The sequence below is a fragment of the Lutra lutra genome, chromosome 3, assembly GCF_902655055.1.
Source record: "Lutra lutra chromosome 3, mLutLut1.2, whole genome shotgun sequence".
NCBI lineage: Eukaryota > Metazoa > Chordata > Mammalia > Carnivora > Mustelidae > Lutra > Lutra lutra.
The window spans coordinates 62,849,952-62,874,533 of record NC_062280.1 but is presented as its reverse complement, the minus strand read 5'-3'; the positions used below and the strand labels follow the sequence as shown (position 1 = coordinate 62,874,533).

Genomic DNA, 24,582 nt, shown 5'->3' with positions numbered 1-24,582 from the left:
ATATCCAGGATTGTGGGCATAAGGAAGATCAGCTTAATTCAGAAATAAATGAAAAATGTGCCTATAGAGCATTATGACCACAACTGGATTCTACCGCAAGGGTTAGAGCAAGAGTAAGTTTTGCAGAAGCAGTAGGGCATTGAGAATATCACCAATATTTCTGAGATGTTTGCCAGATGGCAAAGTGTATGCACAGCTTACAACAGGTGCAGATAGCCATGCCAGACAAAGAACAGGAATACTGCTCCCCATGAAGGCAAATGAGTTCAGGAAATAATGCATCACTTCCCAAGAGTATTCCTGGCTGCCAAATCTACATAGTCCCTGCTGTGATTAGCTCCTATTTTCCTTAGGCCACTGGACCTTTGAACTGGCAAAGTTAAAGCAACTGGGAATTTAAAGCTCTCTCTTTTACCTAAAAGATTTTTAGATGTTTATAGGAAACCAGTACCTGATAGAACCATCTCAAATCCCAGTGTTTTACAGCATAGAATATTATCTGTAAGGATGAGTAAGCAGAAAAAAATCAGACATATAAAAAGAGGTCGTTGTTCAAAATAGGGGGCATATTCCTTATAATGTTGCAGATAACTCCTTATGAAACATAATTACTACAAAAAGAAGAGGACATTTTAATATTGAAATATACTCTGATTAAGATTAAGAAGACATTTTATTTTTGTTTAATATTTTTGGAGGGGAGATACAGAGGGAGAGGGAGAGAGGGAGAGAGAATCTCAAGCAGGTTCCATGCCCAGTGCATAAGCCCAATGTGGAGCACCATCTCATGACCCTGAGATCCTGATCTGAACTGAAACCAAAAGTTGGATGCTTAACTGATTGAGCCACCCAGGCACCCCAAGAGAACATTTTAAATACGCAAATAAAGCTAGCAGCAAGAAAGTCCAATTGGACTGCATGGTAAATTCATAGTACAATATAAACAGTAATCCGCAGGTTTGAAAATGCAGAAAATTAAGTCTGTTAACTAGAGGACAAACTAAAGAAGTTTTTACAGATTTAAGAGAAAAAAGAAGAAAAAATATAAATGAATATCATACACACACACACACACACACACACATATGAATGACAAAGACCAGAAGATGCTATAATTAAATATAGTAATCTCAGAAGGAGAAACCAAAGCCAACATAGTTGTAATAATTTCTAATCTCAAGAAAGACTACAGTCTTTATATCAAGAGTCTATAAATCAAAAAGGGTCATTGAATACAGGCAAATTAATGAAAATAACTCTAAATCTAGACATATCCTACTAAGACAGGAAAGGTAAACAAATAAATAAAAATTCAAATCCTTCACGTTCCTGGTAAGGAAAAAATGGTTAGTTTCCAAGGAGGGGAAAACACAAGCAAAACTCTGGCTGTGTATTATCTTCCACCTACAATTGCCATTCCTATATAATGGCACTTGAGAAACATTCTCACATAGCAAGAGGTTAAGAAATATATCATCAATGTATCCTTTATAAAAAGATGATTTTAACGTATACTTCAGCTCTATAAAAGATAATGGAAATATTGGGGAAATTGTAATATAAAACTCAGGACATAGAGTTAAGCCATAGGGCTATATTTAAATCACTGTTGCAAGCGTGGTAACAAAATAATACACTTATAAAGAATATTTCTTTAAATTAGTATGAAATACCAAATAATTCCTTTTTTTAAAAGATTTTATTTATTTATTTGACAGAGAGAAACACGAGAGAGGGACTACGGGCAGGGAGAGTGGGAGAGGGAGAAGCAGGCTTCCCACTGAGCTGGGAGCCCGATATGGGACTTGATATGGGGCTCGATGCAGGGCTCAATGTAGGACTCGATCGCAGGACCCTGGAAATATGACCTGAGCTGAAGGCAGACGTTTAACAACTGAGCCACACAGGCACCCCCAAATAATTCTTTTAAAATAATTCTTTGAAAAACTAGGAAATAGTTGGACAAGGAAGGAAAAAATATTTCATATAGATGGCAATAGTAAGTATCTTCATTTAAGATGCTGACAATTTCTTTTAAAATAATGCAGTAAAAAACAAGGCCCTCTATGCATTCCAAATAACTAGGGGAAAAAAAATAAGAGAAAAAAGATAAAAAGGAAAAAAATATAGTTGATGTAGACCATAAGCAAATCAGGAAAAAGAATAAAGGATAAAAATAGAAACCACAAAACAAGTTGTGAGAAGAGAGACCAAATATACCTAACATTTATGATAACAAATTGTGAATTGCTTTATTCACATTAAATAACAAAAAATACCAAATTAGATCACAAAGAAAAAGTTGAACAGATGCTGTTTATTTAAAAGAAGCATGAAACAAGTTGCCAAAATTAAAAATAAAAAATGGGCAAAAAATATATCAGGCAAATACAAACAAAAATGTAGAGCTTGCAATGTTATTAGAGACAAAATATATTTCAAGGCAAAAAATGACTTAAATAGATAAATAAGATAATTTAATACTTATAAAGGTAAATACTTCAATAAAATACAGTCATAAATTTATAAAGCTAATAATAGTATATTATTATGCAAAACTATTAGAAGTTCAACATAACTGGAAAAGACAAATTCATTTGTCTCAGTTTTTGAAAGATGAAATATGAAAACAAAGGCATTAAATGCATTAAATTTTAAACAAATTATTATTGTTATTTTAATAATTATGTAACAAACTTTGTTCTATATAATTTATAAACTTAATCAATTACATAGTAACAAAGCAGCAGAAAACAAACAAGTGATTAAAAAATCCTACCTTGATGAATTCTAAAAGGTAGAATTTCTAGACCTAACCTATATGTTTTGACTATAATACATTAAACCTATAAAACTTATTTTGAAATTTATAAGTCTTTACAATTTTCTGTGAAATGGTTAACATATGAAAGTGAAAATGTCAAAATGGTATAAAAAAACTGATCAGACAAATTATAAGAAAATAAATTGAAAAAATATAAAACTACTTTATTTAAAAATTTTTTAATTTAAATTTTATTTTTAAAAACTACTTTAAAATAATAATAAGGTATCATGTTATCAATGAGTTATGGGTATCTTCTAGGAAATAAAACTGACATTATCTAGAGGCACTTCATTTCTGCATTTTAAAAACTGACTCAGCATATTGTATGGACTTGTCCAATTCCTATGCTGTACACCTGAAACAAAATGTGCATCAACTCCATTCCAATTATAATAAAAAACACTCAAAAAATGGCTCAAAAATAGAAAAATAGAAAATCACCCAAAAGGTTTTTCAGGAAAAATAAAAATTTGAGAGCAAAACTTTACCAAAAATTAAATCTACAGGGGTGCGTAGTGGAGCAAGGAGTCTGCTTCTCTCTCTCCCACTCCCTCTGCTTCTGGCCTGTCTTTCTCTGTCAAGTAAATAAATAAAATCTTTTTAAAAAATTAAATCTACAGCCAATGCCACTAGTAAATACAGACATAAAAATCTGAAATAAAATTCATCTACTTAATAAAATAATACACCCCCCCAAAAAAACCCAAGGTAGGAATTTTAAAATGATGTAATATTAGAAAATATATTCATGAAATTGATTATGTCAATGGATCAATAAAGAATATAACCAAATCCAGATGTGAAAAAAGAATTTAATAAGTCTTATATTTACTTGCCAATTATTATAAATGTTATTTCTAAAGAGAAATAAAAGAAACCTCCTCACATGATAAAGTCTGTCTCAAATAAAACTTACTTTGATACAATTGTATCACTATGGGTACTGATTTAAATATATTTTAGTGATGAAACATTATAAATATTCATATCAAAGTTAAAAAAAGCTAGATATTTTCCACTATTGATTTTTCCAAGAAAATCTGCCAGTATAATTAGGAAAAGGCACTGATTGTAAATAGCTAGAGGAAACCTGATTAGTATAAGTGTTGAAAATCAGGGAGAAGAAGATGGGGCAGAGTAGGAGGATCCTAGGCTCACCTTGTCCTATGAAAAAAACCAGATAAATATCCAAGCATCCTAAATACTCCAGAAATCAACCTCAAGACTGGCAGAACACACTCCACAACTAAATGTAGAAAAGAGGCCATATCGAAGAAGGTAGAAGTGTGGAGACTTAGCTTGGGAGAGAAACGGATGGTGGCTACTACAGTGGGGCGGGGGCTTTGGTCACAGAGAAGGGCAAGAGACAGATTAACACACAGGGGAAGAACATGGAGAAAACAAATCTCCACAGCAGTTGGCTTGGAAAGTGAGAGAGCTTGTATTTTGTGAGTTCTTGCAACCAGTGGGGCTTAAAGCCTGGTTTTAAAGGTCAGCATACTTGACTCTGGGAGAGTTTAGAGGACATTGGGGCTGCTCTTGGAGAAAAGGAAGGGCAAATAGTGTGTGGAATGCAAACTGGGGCAGCTCCTCTGGAAAACAGCATGGAGGCTCCTCAAAGAGTTAAAAATAGAACTACCCTACGATCCATCAATTGCACTACCAGGTATTTACCCAAAGAATATAAAACCAGTAATTCAAAGGGATACATATATTCCTATGTTTACAGTAGCATTATTTACAATAGCCAAGATATGGAAGCAGCCCAAGTATCCATCAATTGATGAATGCATAAAGGAGAATGAAGTTGCAATAACACGGATGAGCTAGACACTATAATGCTAAGTGAAATAAGTCAGTCAGAGAAAGACAAGTACCATATGATTTCACTCATATGTGGAATTTAAGAAACAAAACAAAGAAAAAGAAAGGCAAACCAAAAAAACAGACTCTTACCTATAGAGAACAAACAGATAGTTACCAGAGGGGAGGGGGGATGGGTTAAATAGGTGATGGGGATTAAGGAGTGATAAGCACCAAGTGACTATGAAATTGTTGAATCTATATTGTACTATATTGTACACCTGAAACTAATATAACACTGTAAGTTAACTGACTGGAATTAAATAAAAACTTTTTAAAAAGGAGTATTGGAAAATAGTAGATATAATTAACACAATTATCTACAAATAAAATTATATACATAGAAAAGCTGAAAAAATCAACTGAAAAAATAGAAAAAGTAATAGGCTATACCTGTAATGTAGATATACCTATACATATATTTTACTGCATAAATTCATTCATCCAGATGTTTAAATACCGTCAAATACCTATACTTCACAATTAGTACAATGAGAGTATATGGGCCAGAGGTCTGCTGCTCAATTTCTAAAAGAGCCATTTAGTGAATGTTTTAGGCTCATGGGCTATAGGGTCTCTGCTGCAGCTATGCATCTCTGTCCTAGTAGCATGAAAACAGCCATCGACAACACATGAACAAATAAACATGGATGCTTCAATAAAACCTTATTTCTGGACGCTAAGTTCAAATTTCCTGTTTTATCTACATGTCAAAAAATAGTCTTCCCTTTTTCCCAACTATTTTAAACAAAAGAGGCTTTAAAAAGTCCATAGTGTGTGACCCTTGTTATATGCTATAAGTGGCCTATTAGTGATGTTATCACAAATCCATCTGCAAGGTATATTATGCAGATCAAAATGGCAGCGTCAAAACCACATCATGTCAGAAAGAATTTCATAAACTTCAGGGAAGAAAGATTATTTTACTAACAGATATATAGGTGGGAAGACTATTTTGAATATAAAGGTTAGGAATGGCAGGTAGGAGACAATGAGGGATTTAAAAAAATATCTGTCATCTTCTCTTCTAGTTTCTATAGATGGAATAACAATACACTCTGATGTCATTTTTGTCATACTCCTATGTGAGATAAGCAAAATTTTCTCTGTAAATATTTTTTCATCTTTTTGCTTTAAATGCATTTTTTTAATTAGTAAGTGAAACACATTTATTAATTTTATTAACAAATCTTTAGAAATTTTTTTTCATTTTAATCTAATTTATCTGTTTCTGGTCACTGAAAAATGATCACAGACAGCAAGTACATTATCTATTTCAATTAATTTGTATGACATATTTGTATTAATAAAAGGCTTTCTTTGTATATGGCAGAAAATACTGTACCTCTCATTTCCATTTTCATAAGAATTATGATATTAAATAGCATCTGGAAGCATTCAGATATGAACAGTGCATGTAACAGACTATTTCCAAATCCAGATCTCTGTGTTGTCTGTGTTAGTTTTATTACTTATAAATTAAATTTTCCTGACATGTTTCTATTTATCCTATTTTTTTATGTACTTAAGTCTTGTCAATGAGATTTATATAGATACCAAACATATGAGATTATCTTTAAAATCATATTAATTCTTGTACTACTACATCTAAGATCAGCTCTGGAGTCAAATTCACTGGAATCTATTTTGGCTTAGACAGTTCTTAGCTATGTGATCATCAAGTTATTTAAATTTTATATTTTTCAGTATTCTCATATTTTAAGTTTGGTTAAAATAGTATCTAACGCACAAGGTCACTGTAAAAATCAAATAATCTGAGTCATATCAATTGTTTCACTAATGCCTATATTATGGTGAATTTTTTTTTTTTTGGTGGAAAAATAGATAACACAAAAGAATTTAATTCAGGGATGAAAACACACACACAAGAAGACTATTCATAATGCCTGTTAGGTTTAAGGGAAACCAACAAAGTGCTATACTACCCCAGGGCTAGCAGCAGTAAAAAGCAAGAGGAAGAAATGATATTGTAATCAGGAAGGAGTAGGAGTTCCTTGGCAGGAACTATGGCCTTCACATTATACCATAGCAATCCGGAAGGGAGGAATGTGAGGAATAAATACCCTAACTTCATTCTCTTCCAACCTTCCAACCCTCCAGTCCCTGCTGGTGACTATCTTTGGTCATTTCAGCCAGAAACCACAGGTTAAGGGTACCTCTTGATAGGGGCCAGCAAGGAACATACCAGGTCTCAGAATATGGTGTAACTAGAACAGAGGAACAAATTATATGTATCCAGTACAGCTATTAGGCCATCATCATTTTTCAAACCATCTTTTTTGTTTAAAAGTATGACTATAATCTTTCATTATATGCTATCAGTTGCTACTATTTGGGTCTATCTGTTAATCCAAACCACAAATGCCCCAAATATATTTCTAAGTAATGATTGGAAATATGAGTTTAATATGATAATTCAACCTATGCTTCAGTTCACTAGGTGGCCATCAATAAATCTGAAAATTAGTCTTCTCCCTTTGGCTATAAAGTTGACAACATGCTCCTTAAATTAGCTTTTTTTTTTTTTTTAAGATTTTTTATTTATTTATTTGACAGAGAGATCACAAGCAGGCAGAGAGGCAGGCAGAGAGAGAGGAGGAAGCAGGCTCCCTGCTAAGCAGAGAGCCCGATGTGGGGCTCGATCCCAGGACTCTGAGATCATGACCTGAGCCGAAGGCAGCGGCTTAACCCACTGAGCCACCCAGGCGCCCCCTTAAATTAGCTTTTAAAGAACAAATGACAGATGCTCACTGGTAATATTTGATGTAGTATCTTCCTCTAAATCATCAAAAATTGAGTTACATAGAAAAAATACAAGTTATTAGCATTAAGGATTCTAATTTGCTCAATGCCCTAGTCATTTTATACTTAAATAACAAAGTGTACTAGATTCCTATGGCTGCTATAACAAATCAACACAAACTTGGTGGCTTAAATAACACAAATTATTCCTTTACAGTTCTGGAGATCAGAAGTCAGAAATGAGTTTTACTGGGCTGACACCAAAGTGTTAGGATATGTTTCCCAGTTTTCTAGCTCCTGAGGTCATGTACATTCTTTGGTCTGTGAATCCTCCCTTGCATTATTACAACCTCTTGCTTCTATCATCCTGTCTCCTACTTGTTCTATACTTAAATATCCCTCTGCCTTCCTCTTGTAAGAATTCTTGTAATTATATTTAGTGCTCATCCAGATAATTCAGGATAATCTCCCTATCTCCAGATCCTTATCTTAATCACATCTGCGAACTCTTTTGCCATACAGAGTAACATTCACAGGGTTCCCGGAATACTAGGGCATGGACAACTTTGGGGCCACCATACAGCCTACTACAAAAGGCTATGAAAGTTCTTAGTTTACAAACTGAAAATCGCACACAAAAATCTGTATCTTTAAGTTTCCTCTTTTCCTTCCTTCTTTCCTCCCTCCTTCTTTCTCTCTCTCTCTTTCTGTCTTTCTCTCTCTTTCCCTATGTCTTTCTCTTTCCCCACTTTTAACCTATCCTTTTATTCCCAGGAACCACTAAGTGTAAAGCTAACACATATTAAATTATATTGTAATTCAAAAGAAATGCAGTAGAGAAGTTAGTTTTTCTATTCAATTTGACCGACTTATCAGTGGCTAGTCGAAAGGAATTAAGGATTCTCTAATCAATTCTCATTTGCCAAACTACCATGAAGAATTTTATGCCATGCAAGGTTAACAGAATCACCAGACTAGAAGATACCCAACATATCAACATACGCAAAACTTTGCATTAAATCCCTGAGACAAAAGTTTTATGTTTTCATTGAAAGTCTAAATGTAAAAATATACCCCCATTGACTTTTTAAAAAATTATTATTGATGTAGCTTGTAGTGTTTGTTTTCTGACACTTCCTTTTAGAATCACCAATGTTCCACTGGTTCTTACCATCTATATATTGGAAAATCTGCATGCATGTCCTTTCTGAATCCATGTCCATGAGCTACTCTATACCCAGATTATTTTTTTTAGTAATATTTTCCTTAGTCTGTTTCTGTTACTTGCTATAAAGAACATTAGCTCATGAAATATCACTTCCCTTAATTTGCTAGAAACATTGTCACAAAAACTAAAATATTGTATACTAAAATATAGCCCAAATCCATTCACATTTTAGAATGTTTTGAATTGTAAAATGTATTATATTGACTTTTAAATTATACCTTGCTTCATTTATACTCTTTCTGGTCTTTAATAAAGAGCAGAATTTTTTTGAAGAGTTAGCCAAGGTTAGGAATCTAAGAAACCAGGAGCTCAGGAGAAAATGAGCTTAAATATATTGGCTGAGTAAGGTGTTACTTGAAACAATTCTGCAATTAAGGATTTGAAATAGCGTACAAAATATACATTCTCTATAATCATGATGTCAAAAGAGTACTATAATGTATATTTTACTAACTTCTATAGGAGCTAGGCCATTTTATTTGCTATGTTGCATTTTTGAGGATAGATAATGATGACTGGAAGAGATAGAATGGATATTTTTGTGTTTGTGTGTACATGTGCGTGTGACTATTGTTGATTAATTCTGTTATTTTTTTTTATTATTAATTTTTTATTTTTTCAGCATAACAGTATTCATTATTTTTGAACCACACCCAGTGCTCCATGCAATCCGTGCCCTCTACAATACCCACCACCCGGTGCCCCCAACCTCCCACCCCCCACCCCTTCAAAATTCTCAGATCGTTTTTCAGAGTCCATAGTCTCTCATGGTTCACCTCCCCTTCCAATTTCCCTCAACTCCCTTCTCCTCTCCATCTCCCCTTGTCCTCCATGCTATTTGTTATGCTCCACAAATAAGTGAAACCATATGATAATTGACTCTCTCTGCTTGACTTATTTCACTCAGCATAATCTCTTCCAGTCCTGTCCATGTTGCTACAAAACTTGGGTATTCATCCTTTCTTTTTTTTTTTTTTTTTTTTTTTTTTTTTACAGCTTTATAAACATATATTTTTATCCCCAGGGGTACAGGTCTGCGAATCGCCAGGTTTACACACTTCACAGCACTCACCATAGCACATACCCTCCCCAATATCCATAACCCCACCCCCCTCTCCCAACCCCCTCCCCCCATCAACCCTCAGTTTGTTTTGTGAGATTAAGAGTCACTTATGGTTTGTCTCCATCCCAATCCCATCTTGTTTCATTTACTCTTCTCCTACCCCCTCAACCCCCATGTTGCATCTCCTCTCCCTCATATCAGGGAGATCATATGATAGTTGTCTTTCTCCGATTGACTTATTTCGCTAAGCATGATACCCTCTAGTTCCATCCACGTCGTTGCAAATGGCAAGATTTCATTTCTTTTGATGGCTGCATAGTATTCCATTGTGTATATATACCACATCTTCTTTATCCATTCGTCTGTAGATGGACATCTAGGTTCTTTCCATAGTTTGGCTGTTGTAGACATTGCTGCTATAAACATTCGGGTGCACGTGCCCCTTCGGATCACTACGTTTGTATCTTTAGGGTAAATACCCAGCAGTGCAATTGCTGGGTCATAGGGTAGTTCTATTTTCAACTTTTTGAGGAACCTCCATGCTGTTTTCCAGAGTGGTTGCACCAGCTTGCATTCCCACCAACAGTGTAGGAGGGTTCCCCTTTCTCCGCATCCTCGCCAGCATCTGTCATTTCCTGACTTGTTCATTTTAGCCATTCTGACTGGTGTGAGGTGATATCTCATGGTGGTTTTGATTTGTATTTCCCTGATGCCGAGTGATATGGAGCACTTTTTCATGTGTCTGTTGGCCATCTGAATGTCTTCTTTGCAGAAATGTCTGTTCATGTCCTCTGCCCATTTCTTGATTGGATTATTTGTTCTTTGGGTGTTGAGTTTGCTAAGTTCTTTATAGATTTTGGACACTAGCCCTTTATCTGATATGTCATTTGCAAATATCTTCTCCCATTCTGTCACTTGTCTTTTGGTTTTGTTAACTGTTTCCTTTGCTGTGCAAAAGCTTTTGATCTTGATAAAATCCCAAAAGTTCATTTTTGCCCTTGTTTCCCTTGCCTTTGGTGATGTTCCTAGGAAGATGTTGCTGCGGCTGAGGTCGAAGAGGTTGCTGCCTGTGTTCTCCTCGAGGATTTTGATGGATTCCTTTCTCACATTGAGATCCTTCATCCATTTTGAGTCTATTTTCGTGTGTGGTGTAAGGAAATGATCCAATTTCATTTTTCTGCATGTGGCTGTCCAATTTTCCCAACACCATTTATTGAAGAGGCTGTCTTTTTTCCATTGGACATTCTTTCCTGCTTTGTTGAAGATGAGTTGACCATAGAGTTGAGGGTCCATTTCTGGGCTCTCTATTCTGTTCCATTGATCTATGTGTCTGTTTTTGTGCCAGTACCATGCTGTCTTGATGATGACAGCTTTGTAATAGAGCTTGAAGTCCGGAATTGTGATGCCACCAACTTTGGCTTTCTTTTTCAATATTCCTTTGGCTATTCGCGGTCTTTTCTGGTTCCATATAAATTTTAGGATTATTTGTTCCATTTCTTTGAAAAAAATGGATGGTACTTTGATAGGAATTGCATTAAATGTGTAGATTGCTTTAGGTAGCATAGACATTTTCACAATATTTATTCTTCCAATCCAGGAGCATGGAACATTTTTCCATTTCTTTGTGTCTTCCTCAATTTCTTTCATGAGTACTTTATAGTTTTCTGAGTATAGATTCTTAGTCTTTTGGTTAGGTTTATTCCTAGGTATCTTATAGTTTTGGGTGCAATTGTAAATGGGATGGACTCCTTAATTTCTCTTTCTTCTGTCTTGTTGTTGGTGTAGAGAAATGCAACTGATTTCTGTGCATTGATTTTATATCCTGACACTTTACTGAATTCCTGTACAAGTTCTAGCAGTTTTGGAGTGGAGTCTTTTGGGTTTTCCACATATAGTATCATATCATAATTCTGTTATTGGTTATAAAAGTTAACTACTCGTGGAGTAATAGAATTCATTATGAATGAGAATTGGAAATTGAAAATGTGTATGGGAGACAGAGAGACCTTCCCACAATTATATTTATTATTTAAGTTTTCTCTGGAAATTTAGTATATGCTTAATCTATATCCTTCTACAAAGAACTATGTAGTCTACTAAAACAGTAATTTTAAAAGATATTTGAAGGAGTTATCATAAAGCAAATTGCAGAGAGCTATTTTAAGAAGTCACTTGAAACAGAAAATAGTTATGCTGTGAAAGTAAGAAATTTCAAATAGTATCCCAATTGAAGTTTTAAATGACTAAAGCTCAGCAGACATATTGATCACCTCCTATGGAAGGCAGTATGTGTAGATACTGGGTAGCTCAGTAGAACTATATGACACAATGTCTATCTTTATACAGTGCACAATTTCATAAGAAAGATGACCCAGGTAAGCATATATTCGACTAGTCCACATTATGACAAGTGAGAGACAGCTGCAGGATGCAATGGAAGTACAGAGGAAAATGTGACTTTCCATATGAAAACATCAGAGAGAGCATTACAAAAGAAGTGATATTTGAGTTAGATCTAATTAGGACAAAAGTTCACATACATTTCAAAAATTTTTCACAGAAACCTTGGAATATATTGAAGACAGAAAAATAGTGGAAGCTATGTTCAGTATAAGATCAAATGGAAAGTGATCCATTTTCTAGCCAGTTGGCATATTTATTTAGAGGAAACTTTCTATAAATAAAGTAATGAAGACATTAGGTATTTAACAAAAACAAGTATCTAAGCTGACACTTAGAAGAAGACATGCATGAACACTCTTTAGGAGAAATAAATTGAGTAATTTCAATTATATCCTAATGATGTCAACATCATAAGTCATCCTTCATATTTCCTTCTCAAACTTGCACAACAAAATTTTGGTATCCATCCCTGAACAAAAGTGCCTCCATGGGAGTTGTGGGATCCAGTACCATATCCCAAGGCACTCAAGTCTTACAATCTGTGCATCAAATAATAGGCAGAGAGACCTCATTACCACTTGTGGCTCCTGCAGAAGCCCATGAACTGGTTCAGGTCCCTCTCAGCCATAGTCCAGGAATACCTGAAGAACGCTGACATGGGAAGTCACCCATGGACAAGAAAGCCCATTTCCAGGAGAGAATTTCTAGCATTCCAGTGGAAAAAAAAAATTTGGAATGTACTGGAGTGAATAAGAGGAACAGCTTGAATTTGCCTGTACCATCCTTCCCCCAAGGTAGCATAGCTTAGGACTGTGACATTCCCAGCTATTTCTCCCATGGGAAAGGGGGAGGGCAGATGAGTGTTTGCTTGACTTCCTCAACTGTGTAGGACATTGCCAAAGAGAATCCTTTCTCCCTTGAAGAATCTAGATTACTAAACTGAAAGTTCCATGACAAGGGGGAGGGATGAGATTAGGAGGAGTGTAGCTGATAACATTATCAGAGGTCTTTAAGGGACATGGTCCCTGATGGTTACACTGTAGACTCTGCTGCTGGGAAAGCATCACCCATGGATCTCTGCAACTAGCCTGAATGCCTCACACATATCCCCCACACTCTCAGACATCAATTGTTTCCCTGTGTGAACTTCCAAGGCACCAGTAAGAGAGAATCTTGAGTAGATGACAAAAAAAGAGTGGTAGACACAAAAAATAATCAAATGAAATGAAAAATGCAATAAAGTACATCAACACCTGACCAGGCCAAAGAGAAGAATGAATCTGTGAATGAGAAGATAAGAAACTTAAAATTATCTGTTTAGAGGAGAATAAAGAAAAGAGAATGATGTGCTATGGTGAATGCTGTGAATTGTGTAAGACTGATGAGTCACAGACCTGTACCCCTGAATCAAATAATAAATTATATGTTAATCAAAAAAAAAAAAAAAAAGAAGAAGAAAAAAGAAGAGAGTAAAGAAAGTCTACATGACACAGACCTGTACCCCTGGGGCTAATAATACATTATATGTTTATAAAAAATTTTTAAAAATTATATATAAAAAAAAGAAAACCTACATGATCTCTGAGATACCATGAAAAGAAACAATGTGTGCATTATTAGAGTCCAAAAGAAGAGATGTTCTCTAAGGAACAGAATAATGGTTGAGAATTTCCCAATCTGGGGAGATTTGGATATTTCAATCTAAAATTATCTCCAAGAAACATTATAATAAAACTGTCAAAATCAGAGACAAGGACAAAATCCTAAAAGCAGAAAAAGAAAAAAAAAATGTAACCTATAAAGGAACCTCCATTAGTCAACCACCAGATTTCTCACCAAAAACTTTATAGGCCAAAGAAAGTGGGATGGATATGGCACTTTCCTTATGCTTTCACACGTACATTTGAAAACGGTTCTATCTTTATGAAAGAAGATGTTAGTTGAAAGATGGTTTCTAAAAAAGATGACAGAAGAATAGGGGACCCACATTTCATCTGGTCCCTTGAATTCAGCTACTTATCTATCAAACCATGCTGAACACCTGTGAATCCAACCTGAGAAGTAAGAAAAGAATTCCTGCATTCTACAAATAGAAAGGCAACCACTTTTTGCAAGACAGGAGATGTGGAGACATGAATCTGAGGGGATATATGGAAGGATAAACTATGGGGGGAGGGGGCCTACCTAAGCCAGCTACTGGAAAGTGATATAACAGTGAAGTGCAAAATGGGAACTTTTAGAAGTCTGCTTCTGTGAGGAATATCCCTGCCTGAAAGATGATCAGATAAGTGAAGCGGGGCAGAATCCTAGGTAGGACAACATGGTCTCTGGATCCCCAGGGTCACAGAAAGAACAAGGATGCCTGAGCTGGCATAGTTCCCAAGCACTGGAACAGGGAAGCCGGCTACAATTAATGACCCTTGGCATGGTCTCTCAGCTAGGTGTTGCCATAAATTGCAAACCGCTGCATGATCCGGACACTACTCTCCAAGCAGGGACCCAGCAAGTGACAGCTGCTGGGAGACCCTGCTCCTTCCCCTTGGAGGAGTGCCCAGATGCATATATGATCAGGAAATTACTCCAGAAGCAGGGGTCCAACAAGCTGCAGGACCTCCCGAGACCCTGGCCCTCCACACACACACACACACACACACACCTGGGAGGATTGGTGTGGGTGTGTACCGCAGCAGTCTTCAGAGTTTGAAGTAAACAAAAGGGATTGACTGCTTTTTCCTGATAGTACACTGAAGAGTGGGGGCAGCAATCATTCAGCTCTGGAGCTAGAGACAGGGTACAACCATTTTTCCTTTTTTTTTTTTTTTTCTCATTTCCTAAAGCAGCAAAAGCCTTCAGAGAACAAAAGCTACATAGAGCAACCTGAAGCAGTTTACACTGAGCTCTGCCCCCTGATTGGGGTGGTGTGATTCTGCCAGGCAAAAACACCTGAGAATCAGTGCAACAGCCGCCCCCGACACCCCAGAAGACCAGCAGGAACATCAGTTAAATACCAAGTTTATGAATCACTCAGAAATGAAAAACTCCTGTACTGGGGAAAATACTATAGAATTTGAGGTCTTTAGTCTTTGGTGTCTCCATTTAAAAAAATTTTTTTTTTCCTTTTCAAGGTTCTCATTTTCCTTTTTAGCTTCTCATTTTATCAACTGTTTGTTTTTCAGTCTTTTTTTAAATTTTCATTTTTACATTTACAGTTTATAGATATATTCTTCATTTTTGGCTTCCTTTCACTGTATTCAATTTTATATACATATATATTCCTTCACAATTTTGGGATTTAGTGTCTTCAGAAAAATAGAGCAAAATACACCCCAGACCAAATAGATCACCCTGTGTTTGTCCACTTGGTAGATTATATTCTTTTTTCCTTTTTCTTTTCTTTTCTTTTTTTTGGTTTCTGACCTCTTCAGATTGGTCCAGTGTGCATTTTGCTGGGGTTGGAGTTGATAGTTTTGATTTTGTTCTTTCATTCATCTATTCTGCTCTGTAAAAAATGACTAGAAGGAGAAATTCACAGCAAAAGAAAGTACCAGAAGGTAATACTCTGCCATAGATCTTGTCAATATGGATATAAGGAAAATGTCAGAAATTGAATTCAGAATAATGATTATAAAGTTACTAGCTGAGTTTGAAAAAACCATAGAATACACTAGAGAATTTCTTAATGCAGAAATAAAATCTAATCTGGCCAAATTAAAGAAGGTTTTAACTGACATGCAGTCTAAAAAAATGGATGCTCTAACCACTAAGGTAAATGAGGCAGAAAAGAGAGTGACATAGAAGACAAAATGATGGAAAGGAAGGACTCTGAAGAAAAGAGAGAAAAACAACTAACGGACCATGAGGGGAGGCCTCGAGAAATGAGTGATACTATAAAGCAAAACAATATTAGCATTATTGGGGTCCCAGAGGAAGAAGAAAGAGAGAGGGTGACAGAGGGTTTATTTGAGCAAATCATAGCTGAGAACCTCCCTAATGTGGGGAAGGAAACAGGCATTCAGGAGGTAAGAGAAACAGGAGGTAAGAGGAGTCCCCTCAAAATCAATAAAAATAGATGAACACCCTGACATTTAAGAGTGAAGTCTGCAAATTTCAGCAATATGAAGACAAATCCTGAAAGCAGCTACATATAAGAGGTCCTTAAAATACATGGGTAGAACATTAGATTGGCAGCAGACCTATCCACAAAGATCTGGCAAGCCAGAAAGTGCTGGCATGATACATTCAGAGTACTAAATGAGAAAAGCATGCAGCCAAGACTATCCAGCAAGGCTTTCATTCAGAATGGAAGGAGAGGTAAAGAGTTTCCAGGACAAACAGAAACTAAAAGAATTTGTGATCACTAAACCAGCCCTTCTGGAAATATTAAAGGGGATCCTATAAGCAAAGAGAGGGCCCCAAAGTAATATAGACCAGAAAGAAACAGAAACAACATACAGAAACAGGGACTTTACCAGTAATACAATGGCACTAAATTCATATCTTTCAATAGTTATTCAAAAGAGAATGGAATGATATATTCCAAGTGCTGAAAGAAAAGAAAATGTCATCCAAGAATATTCAGCAGCATCATACTTCAGTAATGAAGGAGAAATAAAGACTTTTCCAGACAAACAAAAGTTGATAGTTCATTACAAGAAATACTAAATACTGAAAGGAGTTCTTTAATTTGAAATGAAAGAATGCTTAATAGTAACATGAAAACATATGAAAATATATATAACATTGTAAAAGTAAATGTATAATCAAATTTGGAATACTCTAACACTGTAATGTGGTAATGTGTTAACTGATAACTATAATATAAAATTTTAAAGGACAGGAGTATTGAAAATAACTATAGCTACCATAATTTGTTAATGAATACACATTATAAAAAGAGATTTTGACATTAAAATCATAAAAGAGGGGAGTAAGAGGGTAGAGTTGTTGTACGCATTTAAAGTTAAGTTGTTATCAACTCAAAATAGACTATTACAAAGATTAAGCTCCATGGTAACCAAAAAGCAAAACCTATAGTAGATTCACCAAACTTAAATGGAAGCATAGCATATCAACACAATGAAAAAAAAATCACCACTTCACAAAGGAAGGCAGCAAAAGAAGAAAATAAGAAGGGAGCTACAAAAGACCCAGGAGACAACTAATAAAATGGCACTGGTAAGTCCTACATAAACATAATTATCTGAATGTAAATGGATTAAGTTCTCCAATCAAAAAGCATATAGTGGCTGAAATAAAAACAAACAAACAAACAAACAGGACCCAACTATATGCTGTCTATAAGAGACTTGCTTATCTTTAAGGATACACACAGACTCAAAGTGAAGGGATGGAAAAAGTTATGCCATGCAAGTAGAAATCAAAAATGGCTGTAGCACTGAGCTTATATCAGACAAAACAGACTTTAAGACAAAAAGAGTAACAAGAATCAAAGAAGGTCATTATATAATGATAAAGGGGTCAATTCATCAAGAAGATACAGCAATTGTAATATATACACATCCAACATCAGAGCACCTGAATATATTAAACAAATACAACAGATCCAAAGGGAGAATCAGACAATCCAATAATAGTAGAAGATTTGAATACCTCACTTCAATGACAGATAGAACATCCAGACAAAACTCAACAAGAAAATAATGGATTTGACCCATACTTTAGACCTAATGGGTCTAATAGACATATATAACACATTCTATCAAACAGCAACAGAATACACATTCTTCTTAAGTCTGCACAAAACTCTTGCATAGATTTTGTTAGGCCACAAAACATGTCTGAGCAAATTTAAGGATGTTGAAGTCATACCAAATATCTTCTTCAACTACAATGATATGACACTAGAAATCAATAACAGGATGAAAGCTGGAAATTTTTCAATATGTGGAAATTAAACAACAGACTTTTGAACAACCTATGAGTTAAAAAAATTCTTGAAATAAATTAAAAGGAAAACACAGCATACCAAAACTTATGGGATGCAGCAAAAGTAGTTCTAAGAAGGAAATTTTAGTGATAAATCCTACATTAAAAAAAATCTCAAATGAACAACCTATCCTCATAATAATAACCTAAAAACCATAAAAATAAGCAACCTAATCTCAAATAAACAATCCAGAATTGATGGACTGATATTAAATTTTGTGTATTCATTCAGTGATTAAACTAGAAACATATAAACTAGCAAAACTGAAATAGGAAGAAATAGAAAACTTGAACAGACCTATTATAAGCATAGAATTTGAATCAATAATCAAAAAACTCCCCAAAACAAAAAAGTCCAGGGCCAAATGGCTTCACAGGCAAATTCTACCAAACATGTAAAGAAGAATTAATACGTATTCTCAACTATTCCAAAAAATAGAAAAGAAAGGAAAACATCCAAACTCATCCTATGTGTCCAGCATTACACGATATCAAAACCAGATAAAGACCAGATAAAAGAGAACTATAGGTAAACTAGTATTTTGAAAACAACAACAACAACAAAAACTTCTTATGTACCAGCACCGGGGTAGGTCCTTGAAGGACAGATTTGAAGATCAAATTCCTGACTTTGAGGAGCTCCCAATCCAGAACAATGACAAATAAGCAAATGAAGCCCCAAGAGAAACACACTAAATTTTATATAAATTAGAAATAGGCCATTAGCCAGTATTAATGATATGTTTACCTGGAAGGCCAGATTTTATAATATTAATATACATTTCACTGTTCCTGACAGAAATACTGAGTGAAAAATTAAGCAGACTGTTCTGGGCACTTTTAAATGTGAATCAGCTCAATAAAAGTGAGAGAAAACATGCTAAGAAAACTTCTTAGCATGCTTAAAGGAATATACTTTAAGTTTCTAAAATTCATTCATTTATAAAACAAATATTATTTTAGTTCTTCTATTCTAAGTTTTTGTGATACATCAATGCACCAAAGAAATAATAATGTCTGATCATTTGGAGGTTACATTACTGACAGAGGAGACAGAAATTTTATACAATATGCTAGAAGATGATAAGAGTTGTAAAATGGGAGGGAAGGAAGGAAAGAAAATGAAAGGAAAGAAGAGTAAAGCAAGAAACAAAAAAGAAATAAAGTACTGCAGAGTGTGGAGATCAGAAGAGTGAGCTGGGAAAGGGGGATGAGATTTTAAATAGGATAGAGTGGCATCATTTAGAAGTGACATTTGAGCACAGACTTGAAGCAGGTGAGGGAGTTAGTCATGCAAATATCTGAGGCAAAAGCCTTCCAGGAAGATGAGCCATCGCTAAAGATGTGAGCATTCCTGGAATATTCAAGAAACAGTAAAAGTGAGTAAGGGAAAGAGAAACTGGAGATGAGTTCAGAGAACTAATGAAATGGAGACCAGATTCAACAAGGAAATTATAAGATATGTTTTAGTCCGAGAAAATTTACTCTTAGAGAATTTTGAGCAAAAATGTGGTGTAATCTTACTTCTGCCTGCTGTGTTGAAAATAGATTGTGAGGAGGAGTAGAAAAATAAAGTCCACTTATGATATTAAGGCAGAAATCCAGGAGAGACTTGATGGCTTAGATCAGGCTAGTAGCAGTGGAGATGGCAGGATACAGTTTGATTCTGGATATGTCCTGAATACAAAATAAGCAGAAATCCCTAAAGAATAGGATATGGGATATGAGAGAAAGAGAACACTCAAAAGTGACCCTAGAAGTTTTCAGTCTAAGGAACAGGAAGACTGGAGTTACCTCCCTAACAAATTAGATGGGAAAAGGCTGGGGGTGGAGCAGGTTGGCCAGGGAGAGGGAAAGTCAGAAATTTAGTTTAGGGCTTGTTAAATTTGAGATGTCTATCAAATATGCAAACCAGTAAGTCAAATAAGCCGTTGGACACATAGATCTTTAGTGCAGCAGAAAATTGGGGGTAAACATGTTTGGAAGTCATTATTATTTTTATGAGATTTAAAGCCTTGAGATCCAATGGGATTACAAGAAAGTGATGAAGATGCAGAAGAAAAGAGAATCAGAGACTAAGCCAGGGACACGCCCAAATATTGACATTTGGTAAGGCAGAGTAAAAAGTAAAATGACTGTGAAGAAGTGAGACAAAAAAAGTGAGACAAAAGAAGAACCAGGATTATAGGCTGTCCAGGAATCCAAAGGAAAGAAGGGTATCAAGGGAATTCAGTTAGGCACTATGTCCTATACTGCTGAATGATCGAGTTGGACAAAGAGTGAGAATGGACCACTGGATTTATAGTGTGGTGTTCACTGGATTCCTATGAAAAATTATTTTGATAAAATGGTGGAAATGAAAACCTGATTAAAGTGGATTTAAAAGGAAATGGGGGAGTAGAGAGAAAAAGGGAGAGAGAGAATACAGTGAACTTTTATGGCAGGTATTTTTGAAAAGAGAAGGAAAGAAACTGAGAAGTACTTGATAAAGGAAAATATTATTTTAATATAGAAGCAATAATAAAATGCTTGCATGATGATACACTAAAGAACTAAAATTACTGAAGTAGGAGCGAGAAAAGAACTGCTGAAGCAATGCCCTTATGTAGGTAAGAAGAAATAGAGAAATAAGATCTGGTGCACAAACACAGGGATTATTTTAGGTAGAAGCAGGGATAGTTGATTTAAGGTAACAGGTGGGAAGTCAGATTATGTAGGTGTGGAACATGGTAGGGAGGTACATGTAGTTATGATAAAAGTCTGAAGGGAAAAAATCTCTTCTTATTGTTTCAATTTTCTTAGTGGTGTGGGAACCAAAGTTGTCAAATGAGAATGAAGATGAAGTAGGAAGTAATGGGGAGAAGAGAAAAGAGAGGATATGGAATCCAAGTCCCAGAAACTGGGTCAGTGAGAGGTTCGGGACACTGTGGTGATTGTTGGGCAGTATCAAGGACCCACTTGAGGTTGTGCTTGTGTCTAGCTACATGGATGCAAGTATGGAGTAGGGGAGAGTTGGAAATGACTAGGATGGGTATTTTTCCATATAATTAAAAAGGGTGGGTAGTTAAGTGTTTATGTGTATGTAAGAGGTGATTATTATGGATGGCCATGGAATTTAATCTATTTAATAAAAGTAAAGAGGACATTCAGTAAGTAAGGACAGTGAAACTGTGGTAAGATCAATGCACTGGAGTCCTGGTTGGGTTAAAGTATCATTTGAGTTGGGGTTCAAGGTACAATGCTAGGTGGTGCAGACCGCATGAAGTAAAGACCATGGTCAGGTCACCATATTGACAAAGAAGATGTCTAAGACACAATCATGCAAGCGAGTACCTGAGAAAGGGTAAAGACCACCACAGTGGAGGAAAAGACTTTAAGAGAGCTAAGTTGGTAATTTAGGTTTTAATATAGACAGTATGTTGAAATCATCTATATACAGACTGAAATTACCAAGATTGTGGGTAAGGGAGTCAGGCTAGAGATAGTGCCAGTGAGCTTAAAGCCAATTATCATGTATTTGTGCAAATTCCTAAGAAGATGCATAGTCAAATGTACAAATGTTCTGAATCAATATTTTATCATGGGTTTGCCTTTAAGGTTTGAACAATTTTTGATGCTAAAGAGAGAGAGAGAGAGAGAGAGAAAGAATAAAGTACACACAAAACCCCTACAGAAAAAATCTCATTTAGGATAAATACTATTAAACTATATCCAAGCACCATGGATCTACATTAAAAAATACTTTGGTACAAGTTATAACATTTAAACATGAAAGGAAAAATATTATCAGATGGTAAGTAATGGATAATATTTTATGTGTATTTTTAGTGTACAAAAGAAATTCATGATTACTATTAAAAATGCAAACTGAATAAAGGAACATAAAGTACAAATAAGTTAAATATCCTACATACTAATCTTCCCATACAAATCCAGAGCTCCAAAATAACCAGTTAAAGACTCTGTATATTCATCCAAAATGTTTCTAAACATATGTAAATACATATCAATAAATGTAATTATAACAGCTTTTCCTTTTTTTCCCCACAAATGAGATAACGCCATTCATAGTGTTATGAAACCTGCTTTCTTCACTTCTCCATATTTCTTGATCATTTCTCCATATCAGTATAGAGAGGCCTAAAATTATTTTTAACATCTATATGATAATTGTTATAAAGATGCATCACAACTGAGTAAGCCTGTCCCCATTAATGGATATTTAGGTCATTCCCAGGTTTTTTACTATTAATAAACAATGCTGTAACGAATGCTGTGTGTGAGCATATTTATAAGACTGATTCCTAGAAGTGAAAATGTTCCATCAAAAGATAAGCATCTTGGGGCGCCTGGGTGGCTCAGTGGGTTAAGCCTCTGCCTTCGGCCCGGGTCATGATCTCAGGGTCCTGGGATCAAGCCCCGCATCGGGTTCTCTGCTCAGCAGAGAGCTTGCTTCCCTACTCTCTCTCTCTGCCTGCCTCTCTGCTACTTGTGATCTTTCTCTCTATCAAATAAATAAACAAAATCTTAAAAAAAAGGATAAGCATCTTTTAAATGTTGACAGATACCGTCATCTTCCCAAAAAATTCATCACATGAACACTAAGAATTTTCCATTTACTTCAAAATTGTATAATGGGTTTACCCTCTGTAAAAAAAAAAGTAGATTAAAACTATTATAATGTTGGTGGTGGAAATTGGACTGTTGACTAATTATTTGAACTACAATCAAAAGAGTAAAACTGTTGGAGCGCTGGGTGGCTCAGTCAATTAAGTGTCTGACTCTTCAGGGTTGTGAGTTCAAGCTCCACATTGGAGCTGCAAACCTAGTGTGGAGCCTACTTAAAAAAAAAAAAAGAGTAAAACTGTCAAGCAGGATGTTTGATCTATGACACAAACTCACATGTAGACAAAAAAAAAAGATTTTCATGGCAGCATTGTTTATAATAGTAAAAAAATCTATCCATCATTATAGAATTATAAATAACTTGTGATATAGTCCTATAATCGGAAGTTATACATCAGTAGAAATTACTGAAACTCATGTCCATATATCAAACAGATCAATTCTCAAAAACATGATGTTGAGGTTAAAAAGAAAATATGAAAAGACATTTTCAGTATAATACCACTTATAAAATTTTAAGAAAACATGTAAAACAGTACTTCACATTATATGTGTGTGCAAGTCATGTGGACTATAATTTTACCATATGAATGTAAAGACTGTGCATCAAATTCAAATAGCTGTTACCTGAGAAGGGAGTGATAGGAATGGGATCAATACTGAGTACAAAGGATTCTTCCACAATATCATGTTTTACCTCTTCTTCTGAGAATCTGAACTAATATGACAAAAGAAGTCAATATGAATTTTTAAAAGAAACAAACAAAAATGTAAAAGCAATTAAGAAATATATTTCCCAAATGATGACCAGTCTCATTTTTTTGCTTTGAGTGCTTCAGGTAGGCTTGGTCAGCAATGAAACCATATGAGCAGTTTTAAGTAATCTGTTCCAGAATCATCCCATTTGGTTCATGTCTGCTCCCTTCTATTTCTGACCCCTCTGCGGCTGCTCTTCAATTGCTCTCTCCTCTCTAGTGTGTTCAACTATTTATATATTCTTGTCTTGTACTAATGGCTTCCTTTACTGGATCCCGAATAACATTTCCTAACTTATGAATCTTAAGTAATACATATGCATATAATTTATATATATATTTATATATATTTTTTAAATTCTTTCTAAAAGACTTTTTTTTTTCTGAAAGACAGTACAGAGACAAGTTTCTCTGAAGTCCTGATTTAACAGATTACACTTTCTAATTCTCATTTCAGTCACTATAGAACTTTTTGAGGCTCTATGCTATACTCAGGGTTTCTTAATTTCGACTCCCTATGTTACAAGACTTCAGCCTAATACTTGCACAGACTTTAAAACTAAACCCTCTGGGAAACTGGGCTTTTTTCTATGTATCTCCTTCTACTCCCCAGATCCCTGGGTCAGCTTTCTTGTTTATTACTCAGGTTTTTGTTATCACTTTATTTCTGATTACTGAAGGCTTTTTTATTTATTTGGAGCTTAACCATATATTTTAAAGGTATTTTAAAATTGTGTTTTATTTATAGTTTCTAGATGTTGGCAAATGAGTTCTATGTTTACTTAACCCACCAAACTGACAGAATTGAAGATTCTCATAGGTTTTGTGCAAATTGTTACCTTTATTTTAGTAGCTCTCATTTCACCTTGAAATTCCTAGGGATATAGGAAGCTCTGATTCTGAGGATACAGGACTCATGCTGAACCCATCAATGCAGATCTTCTCCTGAAAGCCTGTGAATAAGCTATAGCAAGTGCAAAAGGGTTTCCTATACTCTGCTTCTTTCAGCTGAGTCTAGGTTGGTACTATCAGCATGTCAGGCTCAAAATTCATAAAATCATGTCATTCCTGATGATACAACTAGGGATTCAATGAAGAGTCATTAGAG

At 35.2% G+C, this 24,582-nt stretch overlaps 2 protein-coding genes across 5 annotated transcripts in view; one reads left to right on the top strand and one right to left on the bottom strand.

Annotated features, from left to right (window-relative positions):
* LOC125095498 (sodium channel protein type 3 subunit alpha) overlaps positions 1 to 24,582 on the top strand; it is a 1,188,574-nt gene that overhangs the window by 1,003,809 nt on the left and 160,183 nt on the right. The window lies entirely within an intron of this gene.
* SCN2A (sodium voltage-gated channel alpha subunit 2) overlaps positions 1 to 24,582 on the bottom strand; it is a 132,603-nt gene that overhangs the window by 100,792 nt on the left and 7,229 nt on the right. The gene's annotated exons all lie outside the window — the stretch shown is intronic.